The sequence below is a fragment of the Chlorocebus sabaeus genome, chromosome 12 (assembly GCF_047675955.1).
Source record: "Chlorocebus sabaeus isolate Y175 chromosome 12, mChlSab1.0.hap1, whole genome shotgun sequence".
NCBI classification, from domain to species: domain Eukaryota; kingdom Metazoa; phylum Chordata; class Mammalia; order Primates; family Cercopithecidae; genus Chlorocebus; species Chlorocebus sabaeus.
Genome location: NC_132915.1, coordinates 95,153,019 through 95,171,686, shown reverse-complemented (window position 1 = coordinate 95,171,686; position 18,668 = coordinate 95,153,019). Strand labels below are relative to the sequence as shown.

The 18,668-nt window shown below is 43.7% G+C and overlaps 2 long non-coding RNA genes across 2 annotated transcripts in view; one reads left to right on the top strand and one right to left on the bottom strand.

The window, feature by feature from the left end:
• Nucleotides 1-6,296, bottom strand: part of LOC140712986 (uncharacterized) — a 269,029-nt gene extending 262,733 nt beyond the window's left edge. Inside the window, exon 1 of the long non-coding RNA XR_012094876.1 lies at nt 6,235-6,296. This is a non-coding gene — a long non-coding RNA (uncharacterized lncRNA). The remainder of the gene's footprint in view (nt 1-6,234) is intronic.
• Nucleotides 1-10,989, top strand: part of LOC140712985 (uncharacterized) — a 270,725-nt gene extending 259,736 nt beyond the window's left edge. The window contains exon 2 of the long non-coding RNA XR_012094875.1: nt 6,191-10,989. This is a non-coding gene — a long non-coding RNA (uncharacterized lncRNA). The remainder of the gene's footprint in view (nt 1-6,190) is intronic.
• Nucleotides 10,990-18,668: the final 7,679 nt, after the last annotated feature.

Sequence of the window (18,668 nt, the reverse complement as noted above, 5' to 3'; positions counted from 1 at the left end):
CTTTCTATGTCTCTCTGTGTCTCTGCTTCTCTGTCTTTTTCTGTCTCTCTCTCTCTCTGTCTCTCTCACTCTCCTTCTTTCTTTCTCTTTCTTACTTTCTCTTTCTTACTCTTTCTTTCTTTCTTTCTTTCTTTCTTTCTTTCTTTCTTTCTTTCTTTCTTTCTTTCTTTCTTTCTCTCTCTCTCTCTCTCTCTCTCTTCTTTCTTTCTTTCTTTCTTTATTTCTTTCTTTCCTTCTTTCTTTTTCTTTCTGTCTCTCTCTCTCTCTCTCTGCGTGTGTGTGTGTCTCATTCTCTTGGTTTCTCACTCTCACTCTCCATCTCGCAGCTCTCTTTGGTTTCACTATGCAAGCTGACTCTCCCCACCTGATGATCCAGTGGTATTAGCAGGAACCGTGTGGACTACCCCCACCACCCGCATCCTGTGCCCATCCATGAACTGGGGCAGAGGAGAGGACTGATCTTGCTACTTGGCCTGGCTGGACGTGCTGACCCTCAGGATCACAGGCAGTGGAAGGAGCAGCTCCTGGAAGGTCAGAGTGGGTCCTGTGATGGATGGAAGTGACAAGTATGTTGAGCAACAAAAATGACCAGCACTTGGTCTATGGCAGCAGGACCTCAGAAGTGAGGAATCGTAGGGCCTTAAATGAGTGGCCCATTGTGGCAAACGCTTTTTTAAACAAAAAAATAGCCCCTTGGGCCGTGCGCGGTGGCTCAAGTCTGTAATCCCAGCACTTTGGGAGGCCTAGACGGGCGGATCACGAGGTCAGGAGATCGAGACCATCCTGGCTAACACGGTAAAACCCCGTCTCTACTAAAAGAAATGCAAAAAACTAGCCGGGCAAGGTACCGGGCACCTGTAGTCCCAGTTACTCGGGAGGCTGAGGCAGGAGATTAGCGTAAACCCGGGAGGCGGAGCTTGCAGTGAGCTGAGATCCGGCCACTGCACTGCAGCATGGGCGACAGAGCGAGACGCCGTCTCAAAAAAAAAAAAAAATAGCCCCTAAGGAGTGTTCCAATGACCACCTCTTAAGCAATACAATTGACCCGTGAACAATGCAGAGCTTAGGGGTACCAACCCACCATACAGTTGAAATTCGGAAAATAGCTTTTGACTAGGCCAAAAGGAATTTACTAATAGCCTATTCTTGCGTGGAAGCCTCAGTGATCACGCAGAGAGTGGGTTAACGCACATTTTGTGTGTTATATGTATTGTATAGTGTATTCTTACAGTAAAGTAAGCTAGAGGAAATAAAGTCATCATAAGGAAAATATGTTTACTATTCATAAAGTGGCTCATCATAGAGGTTCTTCTCCTCATTCTTGCATTGAGTAGCCTGAGGAGGAGGAGGTGGGAGGAGAGGAGGAGAGGTTGGTCTTGCTGTCTAAGGGGTGACAGAAGTGAAAGAAAATCCATGTGTAAGTAAGTGACCCACACGGTTTAAATGCTGTTGTTGAAGTATCAACTGTTTGAACAGGGAGGCTTTGAAGTGATCTGTTTTTTTGTTTTTTTGTTTTTTTGTTTTTTGTTTTTTGTTTTTTTTTTCTTGAGACAGAGTCTCACTCTGTTGCCCAGGTTGGAGTGCAGTGGCTCGATCTTGGCTTACTGAAATGGAAGTGACTTCTTTTCAAATAGGGGATGGCAGGGAAAGGGGGAGGAAAATGGCAAAAGTCTGCCCCACAAACTCAGGACCAAGATCCCCAATTTTTTCCCCTGGTGAGTGGGGCTCTCATTCCCTAGACCACAAAGTCTATTTGGGTTCAAAGACCACCAAGGCTCTGGGCTTGGTCTTCCAAGAGAAGAGGGTATCTGGGCCCTCCCAAGTGTGGGGAAAAGAAAGAGAGATCAGCCTGTTACTGTGTCTATATAGAAAGAAGTAGACATAAGAGACTCCATTTTGTTCTGTATTTGAGATACTGTTAATCTGTCACCCTACCCCCAACTTTGTCCTTGCAAGAGACATGTGCTGCGGTGACTCAAGGTTTAATGGATTTTGGGCTGTGCAGGATGTGTCTTTGTTAAACAAGTGCCAGAAGGCAGCTTGCTGGTTAAAAGTCATCACCATTCTCTTAATTTCAACTACCCAGGGACAGGTACACGGCCAAAGGTAGCAGGGACCTCTGCCTAGGAAAGCTAGGTATTGTCCAAGGTTTCTCCCCATGTGATAGACTGAAAAAATAATTCTAAAAGATTTATGGAGATGTTTCCATATGCATGTCAAGGCACAGCATTTTCCTTTAGACTTATTCATGTCACAGAGATTTTTGTTCGTATGTCTTACTGCCGATTTCCTCCCTACAATGATCCTATTGTCCTGCCACTCCCTTATCTTTAAGATGGTAAAGATAATTATCAATAAATACTAAGGGAACTCAGAGACCGGTGCCAGCGTGGGTCCTCTGTAAGCTGAGCGCTGGTCCCCTGGGCCCCCGCTTTTCTTTCTCTATACTTTGTCTCTGTGTCTTATTTCTTTTCTCAAGTCTCTCGTTCCACCTAACGAGAAACACCCACAGGTGTGGAGGGGCAGGCCACCCCTTCATCTGGTGCCCAACGTGGGGCTTTTCTCTAAGGTGAAGGTACGCTGGAGTGTGGTCATTGAGGACAAGTCGACGAGAGACTCCCGAGTACGTCTACAGTCAGCCTTGCGGTAAGCTTGTGCGCTCGGAAGAACCTAGGGTAACAATGGGGCAAACTAAGGGTAAATATGCCTCTTATCGCAACTTTATTAAAATTCCCTTAAAAAGAGGGGGAGTTAAAGTCTCTACCAAAAATCTAATTACGCTATTTCAAACAATATAGCAGTTTTGTCCATGGTTTCCAGATCAGGGAACTTTAGATCTAAAAGATTGGGAAAAAATTGGCAAAGAATTAAAACAAGCAAGTAGGGAAGGTAAAAACATTCCGCTCACAGTATGGAATGATTGGGTCATTATTAAAGTAGCTTTAGAACCATTTCAAACAGAAGAAGATTGCGTTCCAATTTCTGATGTCCCTAAAAGCTGTGCAGTAGATTGTGAAAAAGAGGCAGGGATAGAATCCCGGAAAGAAAAAGAAAGTTCACATTGTAAATGTGTATCAGAGCCGGTAATGGCTCAGTCAACGCAAAATGTTGACAATAATCAATTACAGGAGGTAATATATCCTGAAACGTTAAAATTAGAAGAAAAAGATCCAGAATTAGCAGAGCCATCAGAGTCTAAACCACGATGGCCAACTGCTCTTCCAGCAGCTCAGATGCCTGTAACTTTACAACCTCAAATGCAGGTGAAACAAGTACTAACTCCAAAAGCAGATCAATTAGGAAAAGATAGAGTCTCTGTCATGGCAATGCCAATCTAAATACAGTGTCCACAATATCAGCCGGTAGAAAATAAGACCCAGCCGCCAGTAGCCTATCAATACTGGCCGCCAGCTGAACTGCAGTATCGGCAGCCCCCAGAAAATCCGTATGGACAGCCAGGAACATTTCCAGCGCCACAGGGCAGGGTGCCAATATCAGCCGCCCACCATGAGACTTAATCCTACAGCACCGCCTAGTACACAGGGTAGTGCGTTACATAAAATTATTGATGAGGCAAGAAAACAAGGAGATATTGAGGTGTGGCAATTCCCAGTAATATTAGAAGCAAGACCACCTGGAGAAGGGGCCCCAGAGGGAGAGCTTCCCCTAGCTGAAGCCAGATATAAGTCCTTTTCTATAAAAATGCTTAAAGAAATGAAAGAAGGAGTAAAACAGTATGGACCCAACTCTCCTTACATGAGAACATTGTAAGATTCCATTGCTCATGGACATAGACTCATTCCTTAAGATTGGGAGATTCTGGCAAAATCCTCACTCTCACCCTCTCAATTTTTACGATTTAAGACTTGGTGGATTGATGGGGTACAAGTACAGGTCCGAAAAAATAGGACTGCCAATCCTCCAATTAACATAGATGCAGATCAACTATTAGGAATAGGTCAAAATTGGAGCACCGTTGACCAACAAGTAATAATGCCAAATGAGGCCATTGAGCAAATCAGGGCTATCTGCCTTAGGGCCTGGGAGAAAATCCAAGACCCAGGAACCGCCTGCCCCTCCTTTAATACAATAAGACAAGGCTCTAAAGAGTCCTACCCTGATTTTGTAGCAAGACTTCAAGATGCTGCTCAAAAGTCAATTACCGGTGAAAATGCCCGTAAAATCATAGTGGAGTTGATGGCATATGAAAACCTCAATCCTGATTGTCAATCAGCCATTAAGCCATTAAAAGGAAGGGTTCCCGCAGGATCAGATGTAATCTCAGAGTACGTTAAAGCCTGCGATGGAATTGGAGGAGCTATGCATAAAGCTATGCTTATGGCTCAAACAATCACAGCAGTAGCTTTAGGAGGACACGTTAGAACATTTGGGGGAAAATGTTACAATTGTGGTCAAATTAGTCATCTAAAAAAGAATTGCCTAGTCTCAAATAAACGAAATGTAACTACTCAAGCTACTACAACAACAGATAAAGAGCCACCCGGCCTATGTCCAAGATGTAAAAAGGGAAAACATTGGGGTGATCAATGTCGTTCTAAATTTGATAAAAATGGGCAACCACTGTCGGGAAACGAGAGGAGGGGCCAGCCTCAGGCCCCGCAACAAACTGGGGCATTCCAAATTCAGCCCTTTGTTCCTCAGGGTTTTCAGGAACAACAACCCCCACTGCCACAGGTGTGTCAGGGAATAAGCCAGTTATCACCATACAGCAATTATCCCCCGCCACAAACGGCAGTGCAGCAGTAGATTTATGCACCATACAAGCAGTTTCTCTGCTTCCAGGGGAGCCTCCACGAAAAATCCCCACAGGGGTATACAGTCCATTGCCTGAGGGGACTGTAGGACTAATCTTAGGAAGATCAAGTTGAAATCTAAAAGGAGTTCAAATTCATACTGGTGTGGTTGATTCAGACTATAAAGGCGAAATTCCATTGGTTATTAGTTCCTCCATTCCTTGGAGCGCCAGTCCAGGAGACAGGATTGCTCAATTATTACTCCTACCTTATATTAAAGTTGGAAACAGTGAGATAAAAAGAACAGGAGGGTTCGGAAGCACTGATCAGACAGGAAAGGCTGCATATTGGGCAAGTCTGGTCTCTGAGAGCAGACCTGTGTGTAAGGTCATTATTCAAAGAAAACAGTTTGAAGGGTTGGTAGACACTGGAGCAGATATCTCTGTCATTGCTTTAAATCAGTGGCCAAAAAATTGACCTAAACAAAAGGCTGTTACAAGACTTGTCGGCGTAGGCACAGCTTCGGAACTGTATGAAAGTACAATGATTTTACATTGTTTAGGACCAGATAATCAAGGAAGTACTGTTCAGCCAATGATTACTTCAATTCCTGTTAATCTATGGGGTCGAGATTTATTACAGCAATGGGGTGCGGAAATCATTATGCCTACTCCATTATACAGCCCCACGAGTCAAAAAATCATGACTAAAATGGGATATATACCAGGAAAGGGATTAGGAAAAAACAAAAATGGCATTAAAGTCCCAATTGAGACTAAGAAAAATCAAGAAAGAAAAGGAATAGGGTATCCTTTTTAGGGGCGGCCACTGTAGCGCCTCCTAAACCCATTTCATTAACTTGGAAAACAGAAAAGCCGGTATGTGTAAATCAGTGGCTGCTACCGAAGCAAAAACTGGAGGCTTTACATTTATTTGCAAAGGAACAATTAGAAAAGGGACACGTTGAGCCTTCATTCTCACCCTGGAATTCTCCTGTATTTGTAATTCAGAAAAAATCAGGCAAATGGCGGATGTTAATGGACTTAAGAGCCGTAAATGCTGTAATTCAACCCATGGGGCCTCTTCAACCCGGATTGTCCTCTCCGGCCTTGATCCCAAAAGACTGGTCTTTAATTATAATTGATCTTAAGGATTGCTTTTTTACCATTCCTCTGGCAGAGCAAGATTGTGAAAAATTTGCCTATACTATACCAGCCATAAATAATAAAGAACTAGCCGCCAGGTTTCAGTGGAAAGTACTACCTCAAGGAATGCTTAATAGTCCAACTATTTGTCAAACTTTCGTAGGTCAAGTCCTTCAACCAGTTAGAGACAAATTTTCAGATTGTTATATCATTCACTATATTGATGATATTTTATGTGCTGCAGAAACAAAAGAAAATTTAATTGACTGTTACACATTTCTGCAAGCAGAGGTTGCCAACGCAGGACTAACAATAGCATCTGATAAGATCCAAACCTCTGCTCCTTTTCATTATTTAGGGATGCAGATAGAAAATAGAAAAATTAAGCCACAAAAAATAGAAATAAGAAAAGATACATTAAAAACATTAAATGACTTTCAAAAATTGCTAGGCGATATTAATTGGATTCGGCCAACTCTAGGCATCCCTACTTATGCCACGTCAAATTTGTTCTCTATCCTAAGAGGAGATCCAGACTTAAATAGTAAAAGAATATTAACCCCAGAGGCACAAAAGAAATTAAATTAGTAGAAGAAAAAATTCAGTCAGCGCAAAGAAGTAGAATAGATCCTTTAGCCCCACTCCAACTTTTGATTTTTGCTACTACACATTCTCCAACAGGCATCATTATTCAAAATACGAATCTTGTGGAGTGGTCATTCCTTCCTCACAGTACAATTAAGACTTTTACATTGTACTTGGATCAAATAGCTACATTAATTGGTCAGGCAAGATTACGAATAATAAAATTGTGTGGTAATGAACCAGACAAAAAAGTTGTTCCTTTAACCAAGGAACAAGTTAGGCAAGCCTTTATCAATTCTGGTGCATGGCAGATTGGCCTTGCTGATTTTGTGGGAGTTATTGATAATCACTACCCAAAAACAAAAATCTTCCAGTTTTTAAAATTGACTACTTGGATTTTACCTAAAATTACCAGACGTGAGCCTTTAGAAAATGCTCTGACAGTATTTACTGATGGTTCCAGCAATGGAAAAGCGGCTTACACAGGACCAAAAGAGCGAGTCATCAAAACTCAATATCAATCAGCTCAAAGGGCAGAGTTGGTTGCAGTTATTACAGTGTTACAAGATTTTAATCAACCTGTTAACATTATATCAGATTCTGCATATGTAGTACAGTCTACAAGGGATGTTGAGACAGTTCTGATTAAATATAACATGGATGATCAGCTAAACCAGTTGTTCAATTTATTACAACAAACTGTAAGAAAAAGGAATTTCCCATTTTATATTACTCATATTAGAGCACACACTAATTTACCAGGACCTTTAACTATAGCAAATAAACAAGCTGACTTACTGGCATCCTCTGCATTCATAAAAGCACAAGAACTTCATGCTTTGACTCATGTAAATGCAGCAGGGTTAAAAAACAAATTTGATGTCACATAGAAACAGGCAAAAGATATTGTACAACATTGCACCCAGTGTCAAGTACTACACCTGCCCACTCAAGAGGCAGGAGTTAATCCCAGAGGTCTGTGTCCTAATGCGTTATGGCAAATGGATGTTACACATGTACCTTCATTTGGAAAATTATCATATGTTCATGTAACAGTTGATACTTATTCACATTTCATATGGGCAACATGCCAGACAGGAGAAAGTACTTCCCATGTTAAAAAACATTTATTATCTTGTTTTGCTGTAATGGGAGTTCCAGAAGAAATTAAAACTGACAATGGACCAGGTTATAGTAGTAAAGCTTTCCAAAAATTCTTAAATCAGTGGAATATTACACATACAACAGGAATTCCTTATAATTCCCAAGGACAGGCCATAGTTGAAAGAACTAATAGAACACTCAAAACTCAGTTAGTTAAACAAAAAAAAAAAGGGGGGAGACAGTAAGGAGTGTACTACTCCTCAGATGCAGCTTAATCTAGCACTCTATACTTTAAATTTTTTAAACATTTATAGAAATCAGACTACTACTTCTGCAGAACAACATCTTAGTGGTAAAAAGAACAGTCCACATGAAGGAAAACTGATTTGGTGGAAAGACAACAAAAATAAGACATGGGAAATAGGGAAGGTGACAACCTGGGGAAGAGGTTTTGCTTGTGTTTCACCAGGAGAAAATCAGCTTCCTGTTTGGATACCCACTAAACATTTGAAGTTCTACAACGAACCCATCGGAAATTCAAAGAAAAGCGCCTCCACGGAGACAGAAACACCACAATCGAGCACCATTGACTCGCATGATGAACCACCATTGACTCGCATGATGGACCAAGTGATGATATCAGAAGAACAGATGAAGTCACCATGCACCAAGAAGGCGGAGCTGCCGACCTGGGCACAGTTAAAGAAGTTGACACCGTTAGCTGGAAAAAGCCTAGCTAGCACAAAGGTGACACAAACCCCGGAAAAAATGCTGCTTACAGCTTTAATGATTGTATCAACGGTGGTAAGTCTCCCCATGCCTGCAGGAGCAGCTGCAGCTAATTATACCTACTGGGCCTATGTGCCTTTCCCGCCCTTAATTCGGGTAGTTACATGGATGGATAATCGTATTGAAGTATATGTTAATAATAGTGTTATTAACCCACAGATATTCGTTGCCCTGCCAAACCGGAGGAAGAAGGAATGATGATAAATATTTCCATTGGGTATCGTTATCCTCCTATTTGCCTAGGGAGAGCACCAGGATGTTTAATGCCTGCTATTCAAAATTGGTTGGTAGAAGTAACTACTGTCAGTCCCACCAGTAGATTTACTTATCACATGGTAAGCGGAATGTCACTCAAACCACAGGTAAACTATTTAGAAGACTTTTCTTATCAAAGATCATTAAAATTTATGCCAAAAGGGAAACCTTGCCCCAAGGAGATTTCCAAAAAATCAGAAGATTTAGTTTGGGAAGAGTGTGTGGCCGATAGTGCGGTAATATTACAAAACAATACATTTGGAACTGTTATAGACTGGGCACCTCGAGGTCAATTCTACCACAACTGCACAGGACAAACTCAATTCTGTCCCAGTACACTAGTGAGTCCAACTGTTGATAGTGACTTAACGGAAAATTTAGACAAACAGAAGCACAAAAAATTACAGTCTTTCTACCCTTGGATATGGCGAGAAAAGGGAGTCTCTACTCCAAGACCAAAAATGATAAGTCCTGTTTTTGGTCTTGAATATCCAGAATTAGGGAGACTTACTGTGGCTTCATACCACCTTAGAATTTGGTCTGGAAATCAAACTATAGAAACAAGAGATTATAAGCCATTTTACTCTATCAACCTAAATTCCAGTCTAACAGTTCCTTTACAAAGTTGTGTAAAGCCCCCTTATATGTTAGTCATAGGAAATAGAGTTATTAAATCAGACTCCCAAACTATAACTTGTGAAAATTGCAGATTGTTTACTTGCATTGATTCGACTTTTGATTGGCAGCACCGTATTCTGCTAGTGAGAGCAAGAGAAGGCGTGTGGATCCCTGTGTCCCTGGACCGACCATGGGAGGCCTCACCATCCATCCATATTTTGACTGAAGTATTAAAAGGCGTTTTAAATAGATCCAAAAGATTCATTTTTACTTTAATTGCAGTGATTATGGGATTAATTGCAGTCACAGCTACAGCCACTGTGGCAGGAGTTGTATTGCACTCTTCTGTTCAGACAGTAAGCTTTGTTGGCAATCGGCAAAAGAATTCCACAAGGTTGTGGAATTCACAATCTGGTATCGATCAAAAATTGGCAAATCAAATTAATGATCTTAGACAAACTGTCATTTGGATGGGAGATAGACTCGCGAGCTTGGAACATCATTTCCAGTTACAGTGTGACTGGAATACGTCAGATTTTTGTATTACACCCCAAGTTTACAATGAGTCTAAACATCACTGGGACATGGTTAGACACCATCTACAGGGAAGAGAAGATAATCTCACTTTAGACATTTCTAAATTAAAGGAACAAATTTTTGAAGCCTCTCAAAGTCACTTAAATATTGTGCCTGGAGCTGAGGCGTTAGATCAAGTGGCAAAAAATCTTTATGGATTAAACCCCACGACATGGATTAAGTCTATTGGGAACTCTACTGCAGTAAATTTTAGAATTATGTGTCTCTGTTTAATCGGCTTGTTTTTAGTGTGCCGGACCAGTCGAAGAATCCTGCGTCAGAATCGAGAGAACGAACAAGCCTTCATCGCCATGGCACATTTATATAGAGGAAAAGGGAGGGAGGACGTTGCGGGAAGTCAGGGACCTTGAACGCAGGGACTGGCTGAAGCCACGGCAGAAAAACATAAAATGTGAAGATTTCATGGACATTTATTAGTTCTCCAAAGTTAATACTTTTATAATTTCTTATGTCTGTCTTTACTTTAATCTCTTAAATTAAATCATCTTCTTTGTAAACTGAGGAGGGTATATGTCACTTCAGGACCCTGTGATGATTGCCTTAAACTGCACAAATTGTTTGTGGAGCATGTGTGTTTGAACAATATGAAATCTGGGCATGTCGAAGAAAGAATAAGATAACAGCAATGTTCAGGGAACAAAAGAGGCAACCTTGAACTGGCCGCAGGTGAGCCAGACGGAACAGAACCATATTTCTTCTCTTTTCTTATGCAAATAGGAGAAATATCGCTGAATTCTTTTTCTCAGCAAGGAACATCCCTGAGAAAGAGAATGCGCTCTGAGGGTAGGCCTATAAACGACCCCCTTGGAGGCGTGCCGCCTTTTTTATGGTTGAAGCCGAAGGGATGAAATAAGCTGCGGCCTCCTGTAGTACTCCCAGGCTTATTAGGACGAGGAAATTCCTACCTAATAAATTTTGGTCAGACAGGTTGTCTGCTCTCAAACCCTGTTTTCTGATAAGATGTTATCAATGACTATGCATGCCCAAAATTTCATTTTTAATTTTAATTTTAACGCCATCCTGTGATCTCATCCTGCCTCCACTTGCCTTGTGATATTCTATTACTTTGTGAAGTATGTAATCTCGGTGTCATGATGACAATGGTGGTTTTGTTGGAAAGAAAAGGGGGAAATGTGGGGAAAGAAAGAGACATCAGTCTGTTACTGTGTCTATATAGAAAGAAGTAGACATAAGAGACTCCATTTTGTTCTGTATTTGAGATGCTGTTAATCTGTGACCCTACCCCCAACCTTGTTCTTGCAAGAGACATGTGCTGCGGTGACTCAAGGTTTAATGGATTTTGGGCTGTGCAGGATGTGTCTTTGTTAAACAAGTGTCTGAAGGCAGCTTGCTGGTTAAAAGTCATCACCATTCTCTTAATTTCAACTACCCAGGGACACGTACATGGCCAAAGGTCGCAGGGACCTCTGCCTAGGAAAGCTAGGTATTGTCCAAGGTTTCTCCCCATGTGATAGACTGAAACAATAATGTTAAAATGTTTATGGAGATGTTTGCATATGCAGCTCAAGGCACAGCATTTTCCTTTAAACTTATTCATGTCACAGAGATTTTAGTTCGTATGTCTTACTGTCTTTCTTCCCTACAATGAGACTATTGTCCTGCCACTCCCTTATCTTTAAGGTGGTAAAGATAATTATCAATAAATACTAAGGGAACTCAGAGACCGGTGCCGGCGTGGGTCCTCTGTAAGCTGAGCGCCGGTCCCCTGGGCCCCCGCTTTTCTTTCTCTATACTTTGTCTCTGTGTCTTATTTCTTTTCTCAAGTCTCTCGTTCCACCTAACGAGAAACTCCCACAGGTGTGGAGGGGCAGGCCACCCTTTCACCCAAGAATGCAGAGCTGTCCACCCCTGGATGAGTGACCGCGGCTCTGACCCTGTCCCTGGTCTGGGCTTCACTCCTCCTCCTGCAGGGGGCCGCAGCCTCAGGCTCAGGAGTTCTCTAAACCAGGCAACACGTGGTTGTGGGTGGGCGTGCTTGCAGGCAGAGGAAGAGGTCTGCAGCTTACATTAGAATCTCAATGTTGACACCCAAAAATCATAAAAGCTCCTGCAGGATGCTGGCATATACAAGTAACAAGATAACACTGTGGGTGTACATTCTGGCACACAGGAAGAGCATTCTTGTTCATGGCGGTGGTTTCAAATATTTCAGTGAATTTTCCCTTGAATGCCTCAGTCGGGCGCCACTTCAGTTCAGCTCGGGCAGCAAGGGAGCTTCAAGGACTGGTAGTTATGAATTCAAGCTTGTACACAGTGACAGGTCACAGGTGTCTGGAAGATACCTGTCAATCAATATTCAGAGGTAGCATTGCATAAATGAAGCATAGGACATATCTGACCTCATCTGACATGGCTTAAATCATGATTGTTTTTCTAACTGGGAAATTCTTGTAACTTATTTGCCAATAAAGAACCATCGCTCTTCCCCCATTTTCTGACATAACGCTAGTCATTAGGGAAATGTTCCGATGTTGTTCGTGAAAGAACAAACCGGTGTCTTCTGCTTTTATACCATCCATGTCACACATATGGCTCTTGCTGCTTCCATGTGACACTAAAAGTATCGGGAGTGCCAGGAAGTCTCTTTAATCATCGTTCTGCAACGTGATCAGGAGATGAAGTCATTCTGTGAAGTGGACTTCCGTTAACACCTCTGAGAAAATGTCCTCGAGAAAGTAAAACTTGTAATGGCCTCATATTTTACAGAAATAATGCAACTTCTTTCTTTCATTTCTAGTTTTCAGGTATTAATTTTAATTGGTTCAGGGCAACCTGTTTCTGCATCAAAGTCTTGGGAAGCTTCTATCTGGTTTTATTTTGTTTATTATTTATTTATTTATTTATTTAGAAATAGAGTCTCACTCTGTCACCCAGGCCAAAGTGTAGTGGTATGATCACAGCTCACTGTAGTCTCAACCTCCCAGGCTCAAGCCAATCCTCAAGCCTCCACCACCCGAATAGCTGGGACTACTGGTGTGCCACCATGTCCTGCTAATGTTGTATTATTATTTTTTTATTTTTTGTAGAGACAGGATCTCGTTATGTGGCCAAAGCCGGTCTCGAATTCCTGGTCTCAGCCTTCTAAAGCATTGTATCTAGATGCTAAAAAAAAGCATTCCTTGTGTCAGCCTTCTAAAGCACTGAGATTATAGACCTGAGCCACGGCACACAGCTGATTTATTATTTTATTTTTTCAGAACTCTATGCAACCTGATTCTTAATACATAAGGAAAGAGACGCCAGACAAAGGTGGAAGTAGTTACATACGATGTGAGTGCCATTTGGCACTTAGACAAGAGAGGCGGATTATAAAAATAAAAGATCCGCATGTCGCAGTTGGCTGTGGGCTTGGATATGGAATCCAGCACTTTTTATTTTTATTTTTTTTAGGAGATAGTGTCTCACTCTCTTGCTCAAACTGGAGTGCAGTGATATAATCATATCTCACTGTAATCTCAAACTCCTGAGTTCAAGTGATCCTCCTGCCTCAGCCTCCCAAGTAGCTGGGACTACAGATGTGCCATCACTCCAGGCTAATTTTTTTTTTTTTTTTTTTTTGAATTTTGTAGAGACGAGGTCTCCCTGTGTTGCCCAGGGTAGTCTCAAACATATGACCTCAAGCAATCCTTCCGCCTTGGCCTCTAAAGCGCTGGGATTGTAGGTGTGAGCCACTGTACCCGGTCAAGGAACCAACCCCATCTGTTTTCTATATAAAGTTTAGCATCTAGATACAAAGCAAAATAATTTTGAAAGATCAAGGAATCTGAAGGGAAGCTGGTGGGAGGGGAATGGGCTGAAGGCAGCGTTTTCTAGTCTACGGTTTTGCTTATTCTTGGACTTTCCAAAGTCCTGAAAGATGCAGAAGGAAAGTGAGAAGGGAGGAAGAGGCAGGAGGAAAGGAGGAAGGCTGTGTCTCCGAGGTTGCAGATTAGTCCAAGGCGGCTCAGTGGCTGGGAAGGAAGGAAGGAAACCCCCAAGGCCGAAGGTGGAGTCAGAGTCCTGGGTCCAGCAGAGACTGGAGGGGAGGAGGGTGCTGGGAGCCAAAGACCTTCCTGCTAGCAATGCAACCTCTTAAACTGCTTAGGCTTTTATCCAAATTTGATGCGTCCGCATTTTGTAGACCTCCAAACCAAGTCACTCAGGGTAAGCCAGCCAGGAAGGGGAGGATGATGGGAGAAGGTGCCCCACCTGATGATGCCCTTCTGGCTTTTATCCATTCCTGGGAATGACTCTTTTTCCAACCCGGAGGATGCCCCTATGGGAGAATACAGTGGCGTGGACCAGCAGTGGAGAATTCCAAGTCCAAAAAACGATTGGCATTTTAAAGGAAAGAAAGAAATCATCCTGCACATGTGAAATATTGGGAAAAAAAGGTTGTTACTAATAATTCTCAAGAGACCACTCTGGTAAGATTGGGTTTCTTGGGGATGTGTGGAGCAGGGTATGTGTACCGAGTGGGCACATCCTGCCCTTCAGACTCCTCCCTCAACTCCTGTTTACTGTAAGAGTCAGAGGGCAGCTCCAGTCCTCATCTCCTCTGAGCGACCCACTCACTCATTCACTCACTCATTCACTCGCTAACTCATTCACTCACTTACTCATTCACTCCTTCACTCTCTCACTCACTCATTCACTCAGTCGTTTACTCATTCACTCACTCTTTTACTCACTGACTCATTCATTTACTCATTCACTCACTCATTCACTAACCCACTCACTCACACACTCACTCATTCACTCACCCATTCACTCACTCAATCACTCACTCAATCACTCATTCACTAAGCCGTTCACTCACTCATTCAGTCACCCATTCACTCACTCATTCATTCCCTCATTCACTCACTCAGCCATTCACTAACTCACTCTTTCACTTACTCACCCATTCACTCATTCACTCACTCACTCATTTCCTCATTCATTCACTCATTCACTCACTCACTCACTCACTCATTCACTCAGCCTTTACTCACACACTCACTCATTTGACTCATTCACTCACTCATTCGTTCATTCACTCACACACTTCTTCACTCACTCATTCACTTGTTCACTCATTGACTCATTCACTCACTTTCCCTCACCCATTCACTCACTCACTCACTCATTTGTTCTCTCATTCATTCGCCCACTCACCCATTCACTAAGTCATTCATTACTCACTCATTCATTCACTCACTCACTCATCACTCATTTATTCCCTCAGTCACTCACTCATTCACTCATTCACTCACTCACTCACTTATTCACCCACTCATTCACTAAGTTGCTCATTCATTCACTTACTCACTTATTCACTCACCCGTTCACTCACTCACTCATTCACTCACTCAGCAATTCACTCACTCAGTCACGTTCACTCATTCGCTCATTTACCCACTCACTTACTCATTTACTTCTTCCCTCATGCACTCACTCACTCATTCACTCACTGACTCACTCACTCACCCATTCACTCATTTACTCACTCATTTACTCCTTCACTCACTCCTTCATTCATTCACTCAGCAGCACCCATGACAGGTTCACTGTCGTGGGCTCTGCTGTTGCCCTGGGCCTGCAGCAGGGAATAGTCAAAGATCTCTGAATCCACGGCATTCAGAGTTCAGTAGGGGGACCTCTGGAGAAGCCCAGCAGATAGGTGAAATGCCCCATGTGTGACAACTATGAGGATGTTTTAAGAGAAGCAGGGAGGGAACAGGAGTGTGCATGGAGCCCAAAATTTCTAAGAGGGTGATCTGGGGAGTCCTCACCATGCAGGAGACCTTGCAGGACAGACCTGAGGAAGGTGGGCAGAGTGGGTAGGGAGAGGAGGGCCTGGTCTAAGGAAAGAGCAGGCTGGGTCTGAGGTTGTCGGGTGCCTGCATGGGCCTCTGGGCAGCACCAGGATCTGAAGGGACCAGAGGACAGGCCAGTGTACTATGTGTGGGGCCTGTGACTCCAAGTCAGCAGAGAAGATGCCTGAATTACCTCCTGATAGGTGCACCCTGACTTTGAAGTTGAGCACACCCGAGGCATGGAGGTGGGGTGGATGTGGGGGCAGAGCATGGAATGGGGAGGGAGCCTGTGCCGGTCCAGGTCAGAGGCAGTGGCTTGGCCCCAGTGGCTCCAGATGCAATGAAGAGCCAAGAGGGACTTTCCTGAGGGACTTAGATGCTGGGGTGGAGGGAGTACTGCAAGGTTTCAGCCTGAGCCCCTTGGAGGATGGAGTCACCAGGAGCTGAGGTGAGGAAGACTGAGCGGTGGGGGGTTGTGCGGGGGTGCAGAGGCCTGAGCTCAGTGTGGCCCCTGCAGATTTGAGATGCCAACTCCATGCACAGGCAGAGACGGCAGGGAAGGGGAAGAGGCTGCAGCTCAGGTAGCCCTGGAACGTGTAGCCCGACCTGCTGGGGCACTGGGTCATGGTGCCCTCATGGCTGGGAGCTGCTTCCCTCCTGGGATGCCACAATTCTTTTAGGGCACATCTGCAGCTCCTGCGCTCACCACAGAGGGGAAGTGGGAAGGGCATCTGTCCCTATGCATGTTCTCCTTCACCTTGTCCTAGGCAGGTCCCAGGCAACACCTCCCCTCCCAAGTGGCTCCTCTTGGCCCCTGCCCCTAGTGTTCACAGCCGGACCCTCGAAGAGGGCTGGACTCAGCGGCTCACTTCTAATGAATAGAAGCAGGCAAAAGAGATGGCGGTCTCTCCTGAGATTGGATTGGGAGGGGCTGCAGGTTCCGTCCATTGGAACTCTCCCCCTGGCTCTTGATAGGTGCTAGTTCTGGCATATCCAGTCACCTGCCTAGGGCCGAGGGCGGCCTGAAGCTGATGCCACGGAGAGACTGGGGCCTTCAGTCCAACAGCCTGCAAGCAATAGAATCCTGCCAGCAACACAGAAGCGAGCGTGGAAGCAGCTCCTCCCGTGATGAGCCTGAGCTTTCAGAAGACACGGCAGCTCTGGGCAGACACCTGCTGCAGCCGCGGAGAGTGCCTGGGGCAGAGGGCCCAGTGAAGCCTGCCTGAACTCCTGGCCCAAGGAGTAAACATTCCTGTGGTATAACTGTGTGCTGGTGTGGGCCACAGTTTGGACTAACCTGTCAAGGGACAATAAAGAACAAACACACACCTCAGGTCCTACTGGGGGGAAGCTGTATGGTCAGCACGGCGTGTAATATCTGTCAGGGCTCTGAGCCCAAGCCAAGCAATCCTATCCCCTGTGACTTGCATGTATATGCCCAGATGGCCTGAACAAACTGAAGAATCACAAAAGAAGTGCAAATGCAATGCCGCGCCTTAACCGATGACATTCCACCACAAAAGAAGTGAAAATGGCCGGTCCTTGCCTTAAGCGATGATATTATCTTGTGAAATTCCTTTTCCTGGCTCATCCTGGCTCAAAAAGCTCCCCCACTGAGCACCTTGTGACCCCCCACTCCTGCCCGCCAGAGAACAACCCCCCTTTGACTGTAATTTTCCTTTACTTACCCAAATCCTATAAAACGGTCCCACCCTTATCTCCCTTTGCTGACTCTTTTCGGACTCAGCCCACCTGCGCCCAGGTGAAATAAACAGCCATGTTGCCCACAGAAAGCCTCTTTGGTGGTCTCTTCACAGGGACACGCATGACAATATCTTCCTGTTGAACTAGAAGATTAATTGCTAAGGCCAAAGTTAAAAAAAAAAAAAAAAAAAAAAAAACCTCTAGCTGTAGCACCATTAAAATACATGATTTGCCAAAAAAAAACACCAAAAAACAAAAAAAAGAGCCGTAGCTATTCTTTTCCATTTAGCTACAGGTATATATTAATATATGTTAATTCCCTGACTGACTGAACAATGGGCCAAACTCATGAGAACAGACGTGTGAGGACCGTCAGTGACCACCCTGACCCCAGCCTTTATATACAGACAAACTTTTGAACATAATCTGTAACCTTGGGGGTCTTAACACTCTAAATTTTATTGTTTTGAATTTACTATTTCTATTCCCTAAGCAATACCTGTTCATCGGAGAGAAAAAATGGCATTACCTATACTAAGCAAAAGAAAGGAAATAAAATGTTCAGAAACATTTACATATATATGCAGACACACACACACTCACACACCCGCACACACAGGCTCACACTGTGTCTAGGCCTGCCTTTTCACTTATTTGTATGTCCTGAACATATTTCCATGTCAGTAGACACTTATCTTCGTAGTGGTAACAGCAACTAAACATTATTACAGCGTCTATTTTTACCATCATTTATTTAACTCATTGTGTTTGAACTGTTAGGTTGTGTCTATCGTTTTCTGTATTATAGACAATTTGAAGACAAATGACCAATCCCCTAATGTTCAATATAAAAATATCAATTGTATAAGGAGATAAAGGGTATTTGGCTAAAATAAAATTCAGCGTGCCCCACCTTCTCCACATGTAATATGCTCTAAAAAGGCATGAATAATTAAATTAGCCCTTCTATTCTCCAGTACGGATCCTGAGCCCAGGGGTGGGTGCAGGTGCTTAGAGCCTCGGTCTGCTCTTCTGCCTGCCAGAAGGCAAAGGCCACTCAACTGCCACCTTAAGACACCCAGGATTCTCCTCTCCTTTTTTATTAAGAGAATAATGCTCAGGCTCAGCGCATGAGAGCAGCGCTCTCCAACTTTGCATTCATTAGAGTAACCTAGGTGACTTGTTTAAAAATACACATTCCCTGGCTGCTCTCCCAGAAACTGGACTTCAGTGGTTTAGTGGGGGTGTGCATAGGACAGGTGAATCTGAGGACCACGAGGGGTTAGGAATTTCCCCGTTCATTCTGGCCAAGGGAGAGA